This window comes from Nerophis ophidion, linkage group LG02 (genome assembly GCF_033978795.1).
Source record: "Nerophis ophidion isolate RoL-2023_Sa linkage group LG02, RoL_Noph_v1.0, whole genome shotgun sequence".
NCBI classification, from domain to species: domain Eukaryota; kingdom Metazoa; phylum Chordata; class Actinopteri; order Syngnathiformes; family Syngnathidae; genus Nerophis; species Nerophis ophidion.
The window spans coordinates 89421445-89442129 of NC_084612.1; the positions used below are offsets into that span (position 1 = coordinate 89421445).

Below are 20685 nucleotides of genomic sequence, written 5' to 3' on the forward strand. Positions count from 1 at the left end.
TGAAGCCCCCCAAAAAAAAAAAAATAAGCAATCCTGTACAATATACAAAACACTATAGAAGTACAAAATTCAAAATACTGTACAATATACAGAGCAAGACAAGAGTACCGAAGTAATAAATAACACTCAGTGTCGGACGTATTGCACTCAAAGGGTAGTATTGCACAGTAGGGTATTAGGGCATGATATTGTATGGCGGTCAATTATTATTATTTTAAGTTAGAGTTCAACATGGTGACAGCTTTGGGAAAGAAGCTGTCTCTGAGCCTGTTTGTTCTGGCTCTGATGCACCTGTAGCGCCTGCCTGATGGTAGCAAGTCGAACAGGTGGAAGCCAGGGTGTGTGCTGTCCTTGGTAATGTTTTTTGCTCTGTTGAAGCAACGGGAGTTGTGTAAATCCTTCAGGGAGGGCAGGGGACAGCCGATGATTTTTTTGTGCAGACTTGATGACCCTCTGAATCGCGTGTTTGTCTGCTTCAGTGCAGCTGGCGTTGGGTGCGCCTCGCACCCACTTACTTTTAGACCTCCACCCCAGATCACACCTCACTCCAACCTACTTCTCCAAAGTGGGCTGGCTCAGGGTGGAGGAAAGATTAAAACAACTTGCACTGAGCCTAGTCTATAAAATCCGCTACACCTCCCTGAAACCTTAGTGCATGTCAAACTACTTCCTTAAGGTAAATGACCGCCATAACCACAACACCAGGGGGAGCTCCGCAAACCAGATTCCGATCTAACAAAGGTCTTAACTCAGTGGTGTCAAACTCAAATACAGAGTGGGCCAAAATTTTAAACGGAACAAAGCCCCGGGCCAAGGTTGAACAAATTAACCTTTTAATAGGGACCCAAACAAGATTTGCATTGAATATTGAACAAGCAAGGCTTATATAACTTTAGTGACATGCAAAATCCAGTTTCAAATAATAATAATAATAATTAAAAGAATATCAATGGCATATCAAATACAATTTAAATAAAAATGTTATGTCTTTTTTTATATTTGTAATCTTCTGAGGTAAATATCAATTTTTTTCCACAGGCTAATAATACATTTGAAAATAAAATAACAATAATGAATGAAACAAACATTCAAGCCTTGAAGTAGCAAGAGAAAATGCATGAATAAAACGTTAATTATTGGTCAGTTTGCTGGAAGTTTCCCGGAAGAGTTAGTGCTGCAAGGGTTTCTGGGTATTTATTCTGTTGTGTTACGGTGCGGATGTTCACCCGGAATGTGTGTGTCATTCTTGTTTGGTGTGGGTTCACAGTGTAGCGCATATTTGTAACAGTGCTAAAGTTGTTTATACGGCCACCCTCAGTGTGACCTGTATGGCTGTTGACCAAGTATGCCTTGCATTCACTTGTGCGTGTGTGTGTAAAAGCCACAAATATTATGTGACACGCTGTTAGTATGGAGGAAAAGGGGACGTGACAACAGCTTGTAGAGAACGCTAAAGGCAGTGCCTTAAATGCACGCCCCCAATATAGTTGTCCAGGTGGAAATCGGTAGAAATTCGGGAAAATGGTTGCCCTGGGAGATTTTCAGGAGGGGCACTGAACTTTGGGAGTCTACCGGGAAAATTAGGAGGGTTGGCAAGCATGAGTATTAGCGGTGAAAGCGGTGTTAAAGCGGCACCGACGCTGCATTACACCGGCGGGCCAGCTCTAATGCTAAATTGATATTGCCTCAAGGGCCACGTTAAATTACACGGCGGGCCAGAGTTTGACACCCATGCCTTAACTCATTCTCTTTCTACGCCACATCAATGTGGAATGCACTCGCAACAGGTGTAAAAGTGAGTGCATCTCTATCTTCCTTCAAAACCGCTCTAAAACAACACCTCCAGGCAACTTCAACCCTTTACTAATACCCTCCTCCATTCACATCCCATCTCCCCGGATTTTAAATAATCAAATGTAAATAGTCAAATGTACTTCTAATGTATATACTTGTTCTTATGCTATCTGAACTCACTATGTTCTCTGCTCACTGTACATATCCTACTAAATAAGACCTACACTGTTTCAATGTCCATTTCTCTGTTGATGCAATTGTTGATGAGTGAAGTACTGATATCAACCAAACCCCTCCTGATCCCACTATCTGACATCACTATGTTCTCTGCTGGCTGTACATATCCTACTGAATAAGACCTACACTGTTTCAATGCCCATTTCTCTGTTGATGCAATTGTTGATGACTGAAGTGCTGATATCAACTAAACCCTCCTCACCTCGCCCCCCAGATTGTAAATAATGGAAATAATTCAATGTATATACTATGATGATTAACCTGTGTGATGACTGTATTATGCTGATAGTATATATTTGTACCATGAATTGATTAACGTGGACCCCGACTTAAACAAGTTGAAAAACGTATTCAGGTGTTACCATTTAGTGGTCAATTGTACGGAATATGTACTGTATTGTGCAATCTACTAATAAACATTTCAATCAATCAATCAAATGTGATTCACACACGCTGAGAAAATGTAACTTGTTCACGGATAACTTACTTGAAAAGACAGAAATACGTCTGACAAGAAGTTACTGCTAAAACCTGAACTTTTACTTGCAGCACGTGATCAAATGTCCATTCCATTTTAAGCGGAATAACATGAGTGAGTGCATGGCGTCGACGAGTGGTGACTCATTCTCTGCTGGCCTAACATAAACAGAAGTCATGATCATAATTAAAGATAAAAGTCCATTTTCATTCACTTTCCCTAAATATCTAAAAGTATTCATATTCTCTTCATGTCCTATTATGCTCCTTCCAGTGCTGTTTTTAGGTTAGAGTTTTTATCCAATCAGAATTCAGTTAGCTTATGTTGCCTTCAGAATTCACAATGCGGGCGTCTAAGCATTGTAAGCTAACGGGCACATACAGTTGATGGATGATTGTGACAGCCAATGAGATCAGAGTAACCCCCAATTCCGACCCTTGATGCTGCTTGGCACTCAGCATCATGGGTTGGAATTGGCGGTTAAAATCACCACAATGATTCCCGGGCGTGGCCACCGCTGCTGCCCACTGCTCCCCTCACCTCCCAAGGGGGGAACAAGGTTGATGGGTTTTGTGTACGTAAAAATCTTTGGCACTTTGACTTTAACCTAACGAGTTGTTGTCAGGAAGGCCTTTTAGATGGCCTCACGTTAACGAGACGTTGATTGGTTACTCACTTGTCACTCCAAAGTTAGTATCCAATCACAAGCTGCAATTTAGCAGGAAGCAGGAAGTGTTGCTACGTAGCCATACCGGGCTCGCTGAGAAATCCCCGATACTCACTTTTGTTACCCACAAAGAAGAACAAAATACAGATTTATATTTGCAAGGGCATTTTCAAGAAGGATATTTAAAGAGAAACTACATCTTGTGAGATGATGTCAGCCAACCCTGGAAGCCCGATAGAATGGGGAAATGCACGCCACATGAATTAGTCGACTACGAGCGGTACCACCGGCTACAAATTGTAAGTCAAAATATTTTATTTCTTAATTTTTTTCACATGTAGTATGTTTTTTGCAAAAAATTTTGACAGTACCACATATGTTTTAATTGCTGATGCGGGTTTATTGATTTTTAAATGCACCAGAAAATAACCCGTTTTGTACACTGTTGATGTGGTTCAATGCCCAGTACTGCGTAAATGTGTTTTTGTATAATATTTCTCCAGCAATGGTCATGTGGGAACATAAATGATGGTATTTTGAGAGGTAATCATTGACGTCTGACATCGCTGACGGCCTAGGTGGGAAACACACGGCCCGCCACTGGTGGTGAGTTTAGGAAAAGGAAAGGTGAAGTTGCAGGCAGACAAGTCTTTTTACACGTTCGACGACACACAAATGTTACACGGCAGAAGTCTCACAAAAGTCACTTGTAAAAAAAACTGCTTTACACAAATCAAAATACATGGACACATTTTTTTTTCCACACAGATCGAAATACAGACAGATTATTATTTTTTTTTTACACGCACACAAATCCATATACCGACACAAATGAAAACGCGGATCTGATCACACACAGACTTAGATACACACAAATTTGCACACGGAATCTTATTATAGACGCATAGATTGTAATATGCATCTTCAAAGTTTTGCTACAATAACACTTGCATACCCGTATATATCCTTAATCTTGTTTTATGCAAATATAATGACAATAAAGTCCATTATATTGTCTTTTATTCTATTCCATATGGCCAATTTTTGACTATAATATAAACTGAAAAACACAGATCTCATCATGCAAGTGTCGATCTGATACGGCTAATTATAAAATGTGATCGATATATGATAAATTAGCACACGGAATCTTATTATAGACGTACAGATTGTAATACGCAGCTTCAAAGTTTTGCTACAATGACACTTGCATACCCGTATATATCCTTAAGTCTCGTTATATGCAAATATAATGACAACGTCCATTACATTCTCTTCTATTCTATTCGGCCAATTTTTGACTAGAATATCAACTGAAAAATACAGATCTCATCATACAAGTATCGATCTAATACGCCTAATTATAAAATGTAATCGATATATGAATCCACCCCTACCATGCACATATTCTAAATATTTAAATATTTTGTATAGTTCAAGACTCACAGTAATTTGAAAACATCACTGCACATCATAATGGCAGCGTGGAGCACATAGGTGTTTAGCAGGTGAGCAGCGGACTCTCCCCAAGTTATAATAAACACCTCCCAGTCAATGTTCTAAATGACGTTCTTGAAACAAACTGCAGCTCAGCTCACTCGCAGTCCTGGCTTGAGGTGAAGGCTAATTAACTTTTAGCGTAACATTAGCTCATTTTGCGGTGTGTGTGTGTGTGTGTGTATGTATGTGTGTGCGCGCACGCTAGTGATATAATAATGCAAGTGCATCATTAAGCCTACATGAACTCCATGGTGTTCAGGGATAAATAGTCCCTCCTATTGCTATTGTACTATTTTTTCAGCTGTGGTTACATTAATCATTAGTAATGTATCAGCCTAGTTTGAAAGGCAGGGTCCCTGCTATCACATGTTGATAAAAATATAAGTTTTACATAATAAAAATCAACTACAAGCTGTAAATAAATTAAGCATGATGAGTTGACTTGAAACTGTTTAATGTTGCACTTTTTATATGTAGAATAAAAGTTTTGTCATTTTATTTAATCTGAGCAACAAGTTGAGGCAGTTTAATTCGGATTAACGTGGGCAGAATTATTATAGTGTTCCCAATGTTAAAAAATAAAGCCATTATTTATAAATTTGGTAAATAGATAACCAAAAAATTTATATTTTGTTGTTTTCTTACTGTACCAAAAATGAACCGAACCGTGACCTCTAAACCGAGGTACGTACCGAACCAGAAATTTTGTGTACAGTTACACCCCTAAGATAAACACACAAACATTAGCACACGGAATCTTAGACGCACGGATTGTAATACGCATCTTCAAAGTTTTGCTACAATAACACTTGCATACCCGTATATATCCTTAGTCTCGTTATATGCAAATATAATGACAATAAATTCCATTCTATTCTATTCTATTCTATATGGCCATTTTTTGACTCAATCAATCAATCAAAGTTTATTTATATAGCCCTTAATCACAAGTGTCTGAAAGGGCTGCGCAAGCCACAACAACATCCTGTGCTTGTACTGTTCTTTTGCTCATTAATGACTCATCTTGTGCATGTACCCTTCCTTTGTTCATTAGTGACTCATTTTGTGCATGTACTTTTTCTTTGCTCAATACCGACTCATCTTGTCATCATTAGCAACTATTTCTGTTCTCGTACTGTTCCTTTGCTTGTTAGCAACTCTTTCTGTGCTAGTGACTAATCTTGTGCTTGTCAAATTATCAATCAATCAATTAATGTTTATTTCTATAGCCCTAAGTCCCCAGTGTCTCAAAGGGCTGCACAAACCACAACGACATCCTCGGTGAAAAATAAAGATCTCATCATGCAGGTATCGATCTGATACGCCCAATTATACAATGTGATCAATATATGAATCTACCCCTACCATGTTAAAATGATTAATGTCCACTAAAGACGCTGAGATCATTATCCATGCGTTTGTTACGTCTCGCCTCGACTACTGTAACGTATTATTTTCGGGTCTCCCCACGTCTAGCATTAAAAGATTACAGTTGGTACAAAATGCGGCTGCTAGACTTTTGACAAGAACAAGAAAGTTTGATCACATTACACCTGTACTGGCTCACCTGCACTGGCTTCCTGTGCACTTAAGATGTGACTTTAAGGTTTTACTACTTACGTATAAAATACTACACGGTCTAGCTCCATCTTATCTTGCCGATTGTATTGTACCATATGTCCCGGCAAGAAATCTGTGTTCAAAAGACTCCGGCTTATTAGTGATTCCTAAAGCCCAAAAAAAGTCTGCGGGCTATAGAGCGTTTTCCGTTCGGGCTCCAGTACTCTGGAATGCCCTCCCGGTAACAGTTCGCGATGCCACCTCAGTAGAAGCATTTAAGTCTCACCTTAAAACTCATTTGTATACTCTAGCCTTTAAATAGACCTCCTTTTTAGACCAGTTGATCTGCCGTTTCTTTTCTTTTTCTCCTATGTCCCACTCTCCCTTGTGGAGGGGGTCCGGTCCGATCCGGTGGCCATGTACTGCTCGCCTGTGTATCGGCTGGGGACATCTCTGCGCTGCTGGTCCGCCTACGCTTCGGATGGTTTCCTGCTGGCTCCGCTGTGAACGGGACTCTCGCTGCTGTGTCTTGGATCCTCTTTGGACTGGACTCTCGCGACTGTGTTGTATCCATTGTGGATTGAACTTTCACAGTATCATGTTAGATGTCGTGGTGGTTTGTGCAGCCCTTTGAGACACTAGTGATTTAGGGCTATATAAGTAAACATTGATTGATTGATGATTGAATATGAGTTGTCACAGCTCTACTCTATTATGATTCCTACATTAATATATTACATACAATCAAAATCTCTAGTGTACATTCTTTAAATTGTTAAATCCCAATCACCTCTTGAGTTATTCTTAGTCTGGTTCACTGGTGTTTAAAGTGTACCAAATAGATTTTAACTGTGGGCTTAGCCTGCCATCTAGTGGTCTATACGCGTAACAACATCCCTAGTTTTCTGCACATCTCAGGGTCTGGGCAATTATTTTGAAGGAAGGCAGGGGGGAGACACAGATTTTGAAGAAAAAAATGTGCCTGGGGGCCGGTATATCTATTTTTAGGAACACTAATACAAAACCTCACAATAATGTCTGATTGAATGCTAAAAACGTTATGGCAGACCATCTTAAAAAACGGATTGATTGATTGATTGAAACTTGTATTAGTAGATTGCACAGTACAGTACATATTCCGTATAATTGACCACTAAATGGTAACACCCCAATAAGTTTTTCAACTTGTTTGAGTCGGGGTCCACGTTGTAATGGATATTTATATTTTTTTACTGAATGAGACACCCAGAATGTAAATAAAAATAAAGAATGTTGGATTTACAATATTAACTATTAACGATAAAACACTGAATATTGACAACATATGAACGTCACACCCCCTCTCGATCGACATATGTTACAATCAAGCAAAACGCAACAAAAATGCAACAAACGGTGAAATACGAACTTGAAGGGTAAACCAAAAAAAACACCTACGATCTGATATATCTGATACATCACTAAGCTTTAGAACTTTGTTGTAAAAATTTCCTCCCGCGTCTGTCCCTGACACCCGCATTTCAGGCTGGCCGCTTTGGAAACACTCTGTGGAAACGCTCCCCACCCACACTGCTTGGCGCCTCGTCTGAACTGCTGCGACGTTGATTACCATAGTAACTCATTAGATTACCATGGTAACTAGTATATCATGCCAATGCACAGATTCCAAACATTGAAATACTTTGTATAGTTCAAGACTCACAGTAATTTCAAAACATCACATCACAGCACATCATAATGGCAGCTACATAGGGGAGTAATGGTACGTGTATTTGTATTGAACCGTTTCGGTACGGGGCTTCCGGATCGGTTCAGTGTACCGAACGAGTCTCCACACGAACATATGAAGTCTTAACAAGCTGCTCTGCTTTCTGCCTCTGTCTCCTACACAGCACCCAGCATTGTCCCACCCACACAACCATCTGATTGGTTACATATATAGCAGTAACAACCAATCAGTAGTGCATATTCAGAGCGGTAACAACCAATCAGCAGTGCGTATTCAGAGCGCATGTAGTCAACACTTTAGCGTCGAGCAGATAGGTGTTTAGTAGGTGAGCAGCAGACTCTCCCCAAATTATAATAAACACCTTCCAGTCAACGTTCTAGAAACAAACTGCAGTTCAGCTCGCTCCCAGTCTTGGCTTGAGGTGAAGGCTAATTCAATCAATTAATCAATGTTTACTTATATAGCCCTAAATCACCAGTGTCTCAAAGGGCTGCACAAACCACAACACAAACCACTACGACATCCTCGGTAGGCCTACATAAGGGCAAGGAAAACTCAGCCAGCAGGAAAACATCCCAAGCGGAGGCGGATCAGCAGCGCAGAGATGTCCCCAGCCGATACACAGGCAAGCAGTACATGGCCACCGGATTGGACCAGACCCCCTCCACACGGGAGAGTGGGACATAGGAGAATTAACTTTTAGCGTGACGTTAGCTCATTTTGCAGTGTGTGTGTGTGTTAGCTCATTGTGTGGTGTGTGTGTGTGCGTGTTAGCTCATTGTGTGATGTGTGTGTGTGCGTTTTAGCTCATTGTGTGGTGTGTGTGTGCGCGTGCGTGCGCGCATGCTAGTGATATAATAATGTAAGTGCATCATTAAGCCTACATGAACTCCATGGTGTTCAGGGAAAAATAATCTCTCTAATTGCTATTGTACTATTTTTTCAGTTGTGGTTACATTAATCATTAGTAATGTAGCAGCCTAGTTTGAATGGCAGGGTCCCTGCTATCACATGTTGATAAAAATATAATATTTACATAATAAAAATCAACTACAGGCTTCCCAAATGCTGTAATAAATTAAGAAAGATGAGTTGACTTGAAACTGTTTAATGTTAAACTTTTTATATGTAGAAGAAAAGTTTTGTCATTTTATTTAATCTGAGCAACAAGTTGAGACAGTTTAATGTGGATTAACGTTGGCAGAATTCTTATAGTGTTCCCAATGCTAAAAGGATAGTCATTGTTTACAAATTTGGTAAATAAATAACCAAAAAATTAATATTTAATATGTACCGAAAATGAACCGAACCGTGACCTCTAAACCGAGGTACGTACGGAACCGAAATGTTTGTGTACCGTTACACCCCTACAGCTACAGTTTCCATCTTAAAGATCTAAAAAAAAAATTATTTGGGAATGTCCGGCGGGCCAGATTGAAAAGCTTATAAGTGCTTTAATTTGCCCAGGTCTCTTGTATATAGTATCTTGGACCTATTTAACCCTTAACAGAACTTGTAAAAAAAGCATTCGGTTATGCTGCTCCCTGGTCATGGAATGACATCCATAAATATCTGAGGCTACAAGAAATGATCATTTGTGGGGGAGTTAAGCTCAATTTTAAAAGATCGACAAACCGTACTTGCTTTTAAACTGAATTATTACTTGATCGTTTTAAATGATTTTTGACCTGTTCTGGCATGACTCCTGTTGTTTTGTCTTGTTGTAATTATTATTGTAACTTTGTGCCTCCTTCTTTGTCAGGTCGCTCTTAAAAAAAAGAGACTTTAATCTCAATGAGTTAAATAAAGGAAATTGATTGACTGATTCATTAATATTGACTGTCCCCAAACCCCTTTGTACCTTCAACATGATGTTTGTTCCGGGTGGACTGCAGCTTCCACTCCAATATAGGACAGAACAGAGCGGCATGGCGGCGGCATGCAGAGACAGGAGGCGACAAATTAATATAAAATAAAACAACTGTTGTAGACCACGGGTGAGCAAAATAGCAAAAACACGAAGAGTATGCATACATACCTAACGAATCAGCCCCATCAGTAAGGTCAGGATGGCTAGAGAATCCTCCTGATTGGCAATCAGAGACAGGTGAGGAGAACAGTGCTCAGGAACAGGGTTAAAGTCAGTGGAAAAACAAAGCAAAACAGGGAGTGGAACAAAACAAAAACAGAGCGCTGGACAGGAAGCAGCACCATTCACAAGAAAAATGATAAACAAGAGCAAAACATGCCAAGTACACAATAACAAGTCATTCCAATATTGCTTGGTCAGCAAACCATGAGGGAGAAACAATATATGAGAAACACATCCACCATTGTGTCTGTTTGTGGGCCCCGGCCAACAACAGCATGGAAGTTCCGTCAACATTATACGCTGAAAGCCCTGATGACAGGGTTAAATAACTTCAGCGCGCCCACAATACAGCAGGACGCTCATCCCCAGGTGATGAAACCGTTGTCTCGCTTTACCAACACACGTTGATCCTGACCTGGGAAAGTATCGGACTTTGTGTAACGGACAGTGCGTGTTGTTTCTGTGTGGACCGAAGACAGATGTTTGGCTGACTTTGCAGCGCGAGCAAGTGGGCGAGAAGACAGGCGTGACTCCATCTTTGTTTCCCGGGGAGAATCGGGCGGGGCGACCCCCCCCCCCGAACATGAAACAAACCTGTCAAAAATACAACACAGTCTGTAGAACAAAGTCCTAACAATATGTTGTTGACTAACTATACGCATACCTCTACAGCAGGGGTCGGCAACCTTTACCACCCAAAGAACCATTTTGACCTGTTTTACAAAATAAAGAAAACAATGGGAGCCACAAAACTCTTTTGAAATTTGAAATAAAATAACACTGCATACAGAGTTTTTTTTTTGCTTTGTGCAATGTATAAACCAGTTTTATATGAATGCCGCTTGACAGGATCACACTTGCCAACCCTCCCAAATTTTCCGGGAGACTGCCGAGTTTTACAGCAACTAATCTCGCGGATGCCTGCTGATTTCTACCTTAACAACATTAATACAGGCGTGCTATGAAGGTGCTGCCTTTGACGCCCTCTACAACATGTACATATATCTAGACCAGCCCAGCCACAAGACTTTGTAGCTTTTATAGACACACTTTAATGACTGCAAGGCATACTTGTTCTACAGCCATACAGGTCACACTGAGGGTGCACGTTTAAACAACTTTAACACTCTTACTGATATGCGCCACATTGTGAACCCACACCAAACAAGAATGACAAACACATTGCTGGAGAACATCTTCACTGTAACACAACAGAACATAGTAGTCGTAATGATTTGTGCAGTCCTTTGAGACATTTGTGATTTGGGGCTATATAAATAAACATTGATTGATTGATTGATTGATTGAACAAATACCCAGAATCCCATGCATCCCTAACTTTTCCGGGTTACACTATACAACCCTCCACCCGTGCGTCAGTTGAGGTGGGCGGGGTTGGGGGGGCGGGGTTTGGTGCTAGCCGTGGTGTATAATGTAGCCCGGAAGTGTTAGGGATGCATGGGATTCTGGATATTTGTTCTGTTGTGTTTATGTTGTGAGGATGTTCTCCAGAAATGTGTTCGTCACTCTTGTTTGGTGTGGGTTCACAATGTGGCGCATATTAGTGAGAGTGTTTAAGTTGTTTGTATCACAACTCTCAGTGTAACCTGTATGGCTGTTGAACAAGTATGCCTTGCAGTCAATTACGTGTGTCAACAGAGGCTGCATACTACATGTGACTGGCTGGCACGCAGATAGCAAGGCGTAAAAGCGGGAGCGACGACAAGTATTAAAGAATTGTAAAGGCATTGCCATCACTTTGTCGACCAGGTGAAAATCTGAGAGGCATTAAACTCCGGAAATCACTCGGGATAATCGGGGTAGGGTTCGGCAATTATGCAGCTGAGCCACATTAGAGTGATCAAGGAGCTGCATGCGGCTCCGGAGCCGTGGGTTGCCGACCCCTGCTCTACGGCATAGTGCTGATTTTAAGCAAAAAGCTTCATAAAATATGTTCAGAACTTTTAGGATGATACATAGACTTACAACTAGCTGACTGACACCTCTGTCATGGTCTGTATCGCTCTCACCGGCACTTAGCCACATTAAGCCCTTTTCCACGGCAGGAACCCTTTTCAGGAATTTCCTCACTTACCCCGGATAAATTAAATTTCCCTCTATGTCTCCACAATAAACTACCCAGGTAGATTTTGTTCTTTGGGAACCTTTCGGAGTTCCTTCAATCCAATCCAATCCACTTTATTTATATAGCACATTTAAACAACAAAATGTTTCCAAAGTGCTGCACAACAATATTAAAAACAATATTCAAATACTATCTTGAGCTCCACCAATGACAAATAAAAAAATTTAAAAAACGTTAAAAAAAACCATATAAAAACAATATAAAATAAATATGATTAAAAACCAAATTAAAGGGTAAAACCAATTAAAACAGTAAATAGAAATCAAAATTTTAAAACACAGAGGACAACAGAGGACCACACAACTCACGTAGTGTTAAAAGCCAGAGAATAAAAATGGGTCTTAAGACGAGACTTAAAACACTCCACTGTGGGAGCAGTTCGAATATGGAGAGACAGAGTGTTCCAGAGTTTAGGGCCGACCAGAGAGAAGGCCCTGTCTCCCCTAGTTTTAAATCTGGTCTTGGGCACCACGAGCTGGAGTTGGCTCTCGGACCTCAGAGCGCGCGCAGGATTGTAAGTTTGGATGATGTCCGAGATATAACGAGGTGCCAGTCCATGTAAAGCTTTAAATACTAAGAGCAAGGTTTTAAAATCAACTCTATAATGCACAGGGAGCCAGTGCAAACTCTCAAGGATTGGGGTTATATGCTGGCGTTTCCTGGCTCCTGTTAAAAGTCGTGCTGCCGCGTTCTGGACTGACTGCAACCGGGAGAGAACTTTTTGGCTAATGCCAGAATAAAGTACATCGCAGTAGTCCAGGCCACTTGAAATAAAAGCATGCATGACTTGATCAAAAAGGTTAAAAGATAAAAACGGTTTTACCTTTGCTAAAAGAAGAAGTTAAAAAAAACACGATTTTAAAACGCCATTGACTTGTTTGTCTAGTTTAAAATGGCTGTCTATAGTGACGCCAAGGCTGGGGACTTTGGGACGCACATAATTTTGCAATGGTCCCAAGTCAGTGAGGGCCGGACCGAAAACTAAAATTTCAGTTTTTCCCTCATTCGTTATTAAAAAATTCTGGGCTAACCAAGCCTTGACATCGCATAGACAGTTGAGAAGTGGTGTCAGGGGGCCGTGGCCTTTTGAAATCGGCATATAAATTTGGCAGTTGTCTGCATAAAAGTGATAAGACACTCCATGCCTCTTGAAAATCTCTCCAAGAGGGAGTAGAAAAACCGCAAACAGGATGGGGCCTAGAATAGATCCCTGGGGGACACCACAGTAAAGAGGACCTAGGTGGGACTTTTCCAAGCGACCAGGTACTTCTTCGGGGGCGGGCTCTGCTGTCGAGTGCTAATTGTTTGAACAAAGTTGTTGGGCGCTCCTAAAACTTCTCTTTCAAACACACGACAATCAATCAATCAATCAATCAATGCTTACTTATATAGCCCTAAATCACTAGTGTCTCAAAGGGCTGCACAAACCACAACACAAATTATCAATCAATCAATCGTTTACTTATATAGCCCTAAATCACTATAGTGTCTCAAAGGGCTGCACAAACCACAACACAAACCACTACGACATCCTCGGTAGGCCCACATAAGGGCAAGGAAAACTCACACCCAGTGGGACGTCGGTGACAATGATGACTATGAGAACCTTGGAGAGGACGAAAGCAATGGATGTCGAGCGGGTCTAACATGATACTGTGAAAGTTCAATCCATAGTTTATCCAACACAGCCGCGAGAGTCCCATCCACAGCGGAACCAGCAGGAAACCCTCCCAAGCGGAGGCGGATCAGCAGCGCAGGGATGTCCCCAGCCGATACACAGGCAAGCGGTCCATCCTGGGTCCTGACTGGACGAGCGGTCCACCCTGGGTCCCGACTCTGGACAGCCAGTACGTCATCCATGGTCATGGAAACGGACCCCCTCCAGAGGGACATAGGAGGAAAAGAAAAGGAACGGCAGATCAACTGGTCTAAAAAGGGAGTCTATTTAAAGGCTAGAGTATACAAATGAGTTTTAAGGTGAGACTTAAATGCTTCTACTGAGGTGGCATCTCGAACTGTTACCGGGAGGGCATTCCAGAGTACTGGAGCCCGGAATGAAAACGCTGTATAGCCCGCAGACTTTTTTTGGGCTTTGGGAATAAGCCGGAGTCCTTTGAACGCAGATTTCTTGCCGGGACATATGGTACAATACAATCGGCAAGATATGCTGGAGCTAGACCGTGTAGTATTTTATACGTAAGTAGTAAAACCTTAAAGTCACATCTTAAGTGCGGGTGAGCCAGTACAGGTGAGCCAGTATAGGTATATATGTATGTATATATGTATATAAAGGTATATACAGTATAGGTATATATGTATGTATATATGTATATAAAGGTATATACAGTACAGGCGTAATGTGATCAAACTTTCTTGTTCTTGTCAAAAGTCTAGCAGCCGCATTTTGTACCAACTGTAATCTTTTAATGCTAGACATGGGGAGACTCGAATATAATACGTTACAGTAATCGAGGCGAGACGTAACAAACGCATGGATAATGATCTCAGCGTCTTTAGTGGACAGAATGGAGCGAATTTTAGCGATATTACGGAGATGAAAGAAGGCCGTTTTAGTAACGCTTTTAGTATGTGACTCAAAGGAGAGAGTTGGGTCGAAGATAATACCCAGATTCTTTACCGTGTCGCCTTGTTTACTTGTTTAGTTGTCAAATGTTAAAGTTATATTATTAAATAGAGGTCGGTGTCTTACTACGACATCCTCGTCGGTGACAATGATGACTATGAGAACCTTGGAGAGGACGAAAGCAATGGATGTCGAGCGGGTCTAACATGATACTGTGAAAGTTCAATCCATAATGGATCCGACAACAACAAAACAAAACAAAACAAAAAAAAAGAGCGCTGGACAGGAAGCAGCACCAATCACAAGAAAAATGGTAAACAAGAGCAAAACATGCCAAGTACACAATAACAAGTCATTCCAATATTGCTCGGTCAGCAAACAGTGAGGGAAAAACAATATATGAGAAACACATCCACCATTGTGTCTGTTTGTGGGCCCCGGCCAACAACAGCATGGAAGTTCCGTCAACATTATACGCTGAAAGCCCTGATGACAGGGTTAAATAACTTCAGCGCGGCCACAATACAGCAGGACGCTCATCCCCAGGTGATGAAACCGTTGTCTCGCATTACCAACACACGTTGATCCTGACCTGGGAAAGTATTGGACTTTGTGTAACGGACAGTGCGTGTTGTTTCTGTGTGGACCGAAGACAGATGTTTGGCTGACTTTGCAGCGCGAGCAAGTGGGCGAGAAGACAGGCGTGACTCCATCTTTGTTTCCCGGGGAGGATCGGAACATGACCAAACCGTACAAACCTGTCAAAAATACAACACAGTCTGTAGAACAAAGTCATAACAATATGATGTTGACTAACTATACCCATACCTCTACGGCATTGGTCGGCAACCCGGTTGGCATAGCTCGGTTGGTAGAGTGGCCGTGTCAGCAACTTGAGGGTTGCTGGTTCAATTCCCGCTTGTGCCATCCTAGTTACTGCCGTTGTGTCCTTGGGCAAGACACTTTACCCACCTGCTCCCAGTGCCACCCACACTGGTTTAAATGTAACTTAGATATTGGGTGTCACTATGTAAAGCGCTTTGAGTCACTTGAGAAAAGCGCTGTATAAATATAATTCACTTCACTTCACTTCAACCCGTGGCTCTTTGATCATTCTGATGTGGCTCAGCTGCATACATGCCGACCCCCCCCCCTCCCATTTTTCCTGGAAGTTTCCGGATTTCAATGCCTCTCCTTGAAATCTCCCGTGGATAATATTCTCAGATTTCCATCCGGACAACAATGTTGAGGGTGTGCCGTGATGACAATAACATTAACGCTCTCTAGAACAGGCCGTCAAGTGCGCCCGCATACCATGCTAACTGAGTAGCATGTGGCATACCATGCCACATGTAGTGTGCGGCTGCCGTAATCACGCTCAAGTGACTGCAAGGCATACTTGTCCAACAGCCATACAGGTTACACTGAGGGTTGTGATATAAACAACTTTAACACCCTTGCTAATATGCGCCACACTGTGAACCCACACCAAAGAAGAATGACAAACACATGGGCGGCATGGCGTAGTGGGTAGAGCGGCCGTGCCAGAAACCTGAGGGTTGCAGGTTCGCTTCCCACCTATTGACATCAAAGTCGCTGCCGTTGTGTCTCTGGGCAGGACACTTCACCCTTTGCCCCCGGTGCGGCTCACACTGGTGAATGAATGATGAATGAATGATTGGTGGTGGTCGGAGGGGCCGTAGGCGCAAACTGGCAGCCACACTTCTGTCAGTCTACCCCAGGGCAGCTGTGGCTACTGATGTAGCTTACCACCACCAGGTGTGAATGAATGATGGGTTCCCACTTCTCTGTGAGCGCTTTAAGTATCTAACAATAGAAAAGCGCGATATAAATCTAATCCATTATTATTATTATTATTATTATTACATTTTGGGAGAACATCCACACTGTATCACAACATAAACACAACAAAACAAACACCCAGAATGCATCCATCCATCCATTTTCAACCGCTTATTCCCTTTCGGGGTCGCGGGGGGGCGCTGGCGCCTATCTCAGCTACAATCGGGCGGAAGGCGGTGTACACCCTGGACAAGTCGCTACATCATCGCAGGGCCAACACAGATGGACAGACAACATTCACACTCACATTCACACACTAGGGCCAATTTAGTGTTGCCAATCAACCTATCCCCAGGTGCATGTCTTTGGAGGTGGGAGGAAGCCGGAGTACCCGGAGGGAACCCACGCATTCACGGGGAGAACATGCAAACTCGACACAGAAAGATCCCGAGCCTGGATTTGAACCCAGGACTGCAGGACCTTCGTATTGTGAGGCAGACGCACTAACCCCTCTGCCACCGTGAAGCCCACCCAGAATCCCATGCATCCCTAATTTTTCCCGGATACATTATACAACCCCCCGCCCTCTGCGTCGGTTGAGGTGGGCGGGGTGTATAATGTGGCCCAGAAGAGTTAGGAATTCATGGGATTCCGGGAATTTGTTTTGTTGTGTTTATGTTGTGTTACGGTGCGGATGTTATCCCAAAATGTGTTTGTCATTCTTTTTTGGTGTGGGTCCACAGTGTGGCGCATATTAGTAAGAGTGTTAAAGTTGTCTATTCGGCCACCCTCAGTGTGACCTGTATGGCTGTTGAACAAGTATGCCTTGCAGTCACCTACGTGTGTCTGCAGAAGCCACAAACAATATGTAAATGGACTGACAAGCTGTTTGTTACGGTTGTAGAGGGTGAGAAGCGCAATGTTATCACAGAACACCCTTAATATTGTCGTTTGGGTGAAAATCAGCAGACATTCGAGAGAACAGTTGCCCTGAAATTTGGGAGTCCCTCGGATATATTGGGATGGTGGACAATTGTGGGCCACACTAATATTAAATTTTCAAATAAAGGTGCGGGCTGTGTGTCTAAGACCCATGTTTTATACATAGCACAAAGCAAAAAAAAACTTATTTATTTCATTTTAAACTTCAAAAGAGTTTTGTGACTCCCATTGTTTTCTTTATTTTGTGATACAGGTCAAAATGGCTCTTTGAGTGGTAAAGGTTGCCGACCCCTGCTCTACGGCATAGTGTTGATTTACAGCAGAAACATAAAATATTTTCATGACTTTTAGGATGATACATAGACTTACAACTAGCTGACTGACACCTCTGTCATGGTCTGTATCGTTCTCACCGGCACTTAGCCACATTAAGCCCTTTTCCACGGCAGGAACCCTTTTCAGGAACTTCCCCACTTTCCCCCTGTGTTTCCGTCAAAAACTACCCAGGTAGATTTAGTTCTTTAGGGAACCTTTCGGACTTCCTCCGACCTAGGCGGGACTTTTCCAAGCGACCAGGGACCTTTTCGGGGGCGGGCTGTGCCGTCGAGTGCTAATTGTTTGAATTTCTCTTTCAAACACACGACCGCCATTGGAATATGCGCGACGACTTGTTTATTTCTTGTGTTTTTTGTATTTCTATCAAAACAAACTTGACAACGAAGAGAAAGAAGAACGAAAGGAACTCGCAGGAACAATTCGACTTTTACGTTAACTCGATGTAGTCAACATTTGATTGGCCCAACCTGAATAAAAGACAACTTCATCTTTTCACAATTGTTGGTTTAGAAATATCTGTTTTAGGTGAAAATCTGTGGAGCAGTAAAGAAATATATCCGTCCCAAAAATTATTTTTGTCTTAAAACCTGCTGATTTGCATGTATGCCTTTAAATGTGTATTTCTAAACCAGACTTTTCTAGGGTAAAAAAAACTATTTGTTTTTTACAGCGTCTTTTTAAAAATTTAACACACATATATACCGTATTCTTCAGACTATAAGCCGCAGTTTTTTTCATAGTTTGGCCGGAGGTGCGACTCATACTTATACTGATGTGTGAAATTCAAATTATTAACACATTACCGTAAAATATCAAATAATATTTTTTAGCTCATTCACGTAAGAGACTAGGCATATAATATTTCATCGGATTTAGCAATTAGGAGTGACAGATTGTTTGGTAAATGTATAGCATGTTCTATATCAACCATATCTATATCATATTCTATATCATCCATGCGGACTGGACACTGGCCGAGAGTGGAGTCCGCTGTCTTGGTTGCTTTGTTGGGTCTGCTCCTGTCTCTGGCCATGCTCCCTCCACTCCAGCGGACAATGGCGTGGAATACCGCAGAGGCCACCACAGTGGACATGTTTCTTTTACTTTTTTATTCATAGCTGTATGTAGAAGTGTCTGGTTGCATCAGCTGCTTTAATGTCTTTAATGTCCTCTGTGTTCTTTGATGTTTCCCTCTTACACACATGTAAGAGTGATGTGTTCTATGGCTATGAGTTGTTTTTTTCCCTTTGCCTCAGTCTGGACCCCCTCTCCAGGGCCCAGGCTAAGACCGATTTTTATATTTTATTTTAATCTTCTATTTTTTTGTCCCATCCCCCCCACCCCCTCCTTGTTTACCTGTATCTCATCATTTTTGTAAGGGGCGCTGGAAGCCGGCAGACCCGTCAGCGATCCTGTTCTGTCACCCTGTAATGTTTGTCTGATCTTGAATGGGATTGTGCTGAAAATTGTAATTTTCCTGACGGAATAAATAAAGTACTATCCATCTATCTATATGTTATAGTTATTTGAATGACTCTTACCATAATATGTTACGTTAACATACCATATAAGTTCTCAGTTGGTTATTTATGCATCTTATAACGTACACTTATTCAGCCTGTTGTTCACTATTCTTTATTTATTTCAAATTGCCTTTTAAATGTCTATTTTTGGTGTTGGGTTTTATCAAATAAATTTCCCCCAAAAATGCGACATATACTCCAGTGCGACTTATATATGTTTTTTTTTTCCTTCTTTATTATGTTTTTCCGGCAGGTGCGACTTATACTCCGAAAAATATGGTATATATATATATATATATTTTTTTTTTTTTTAAGTACTGTATTATTATTTTATTTGGATTCACTTTTCAGGCTCATTATTCTAAAAGGTATGATATACCTTTATACATAAAAGTATAATTCTGTACTGACATTTTTTTAATGTTCTAATATTTATTGTGGTTTTATTAATACTTTTCATATCCATTAGTGCAGTGGTTCTCAACCTTTTTTTCAGTGATGTACCTCCTGTTAACATTTTTTTAATTCAAGTACCCCCTAATCAGAGCAAAGCATTTTTGGTTGAAAAAAAGAGATCAATAAGTAAAATACAGCACTACGTCATCAGTTTCTGATTTATTAAATTGTATAAGAGTGCAAAATATTGCTCATTTGTACTGGTCTTTCTTGAACTATTTGGGAAAAAAAGAAATAAAAATAACTAAAAATTGATTCAATTATAAATAAAGATTTCTACACATAGAAGTAATCATCAACTTAAAGTGCCCTCTTTGGGGATTGTAATAGAGATCCATCTGGATTCATGAACTTAATTCTAAACATTTCTTCACAAAAAAAGAAATCGTTAACATCAATATTTATGGAACATGTCCACAAAAAAATCCAGCAGTCAACGCTGAATATTGCATTGTTGCATTTCTTTTCACAGTTTATGAACTTACATTCATATTTTGTCGAAGTGTTATTCAATAAGTATATTTACAAATGATTTTTTTAAATTGTTGCTACTTTTAGAATATTAAAAAAAAAATCTCACGTACCCCTTGGCATACCCTCAAGTACCCCCATTTGAGAACCACTGCATTAGTGCGTTGTACTCTTACTTATTACTTGTCTATTTTTCAATAATGTTAAACTGCAACATGTTGTTTTGGGTGAGGAATACAATTCCAACTGGTGACGTCATTGCCAAAGCATGGAAACCTGGCAAAGCCTTAAGGAATGTTTACAAAAAAAACACAACAAAATGTAAAATTATGGCCAACATTTCAGATTAATTCCTACCAATGGAGTT

General features: G+C 41.1%; 1 long non-coding RNA gene across 1 annotated transcript in view; it reads right to left on the reverse strand.

The window, feature by feature from the left end:
• LOC133548226 (uncharacterized) overlaps window positions 1-10647 on the reverse strand; it is a 69414-nt gene extending 58767 nt beyond the window's left edge. The window contains exon 1 of the long non-coding RNA XR_009805820.1: window positions 9827-10647. This is a non-coding gene — a long non-coding RNA (uncharacterized LOC133548226). The remainder of the gene's footprint in view (window positions 1-9826) is intronic.
• Window positions 10648-20685: the final 10038 nt, after the last annotated feature.